Source organism: Arachis ipaensis, chromosome B04, assembly GCF_000816755.2.
Source record: "Arachis ipaensis cultivar K30076 chromosome B04, Araip1.1, whole genome shotgun sequence".
NCBI lineage: Eukaryota > Viridiplantae > Streptophyta > Magnoliopsida > Fabales > Fabaceae > Arachis > Arachis ipaensis.
Window position 1 is genome coordinate 122,061,156 of NC_029788.2, and position 391 is coordinate 122,061,546.

Below are 391 nucleotides of genomic sequence, written 5' to 3' on the forward strand. Positions count from 1 at the left end.
AAAGGGACCTCAGGGATCACCTTCTTCTTGGCCACACCATCATAGAAGTGGTCTTGATGGGCTTTGGAGATGAACCTTTCCATCTCCCATGACTCGGAGGTTGAAGCTTTTGTCTTCCCTTTCCCCTTTCTAGAGGATTCTCCGGTCTTAGGTGCCATCAATGGTAATGGAAAAACAAAAAGCTTATGCTTTTACCACACCAAACTTAGAATTTGGCTCGCCCTCGAGCAATAAAAGAAAGAATAGATGAAGAAGAAGAAGAAATGAAAGAGAGGGAGATTGGGAAGTGTTTCGGCCAAGAAGAGTGTAGAGGGGTGTGTTGTGTGAATTTGATGAAGAATGGAGGGCTTTATATAGGGAAGGGAGGGGGGGTTAAGGTTCGGCCATATGG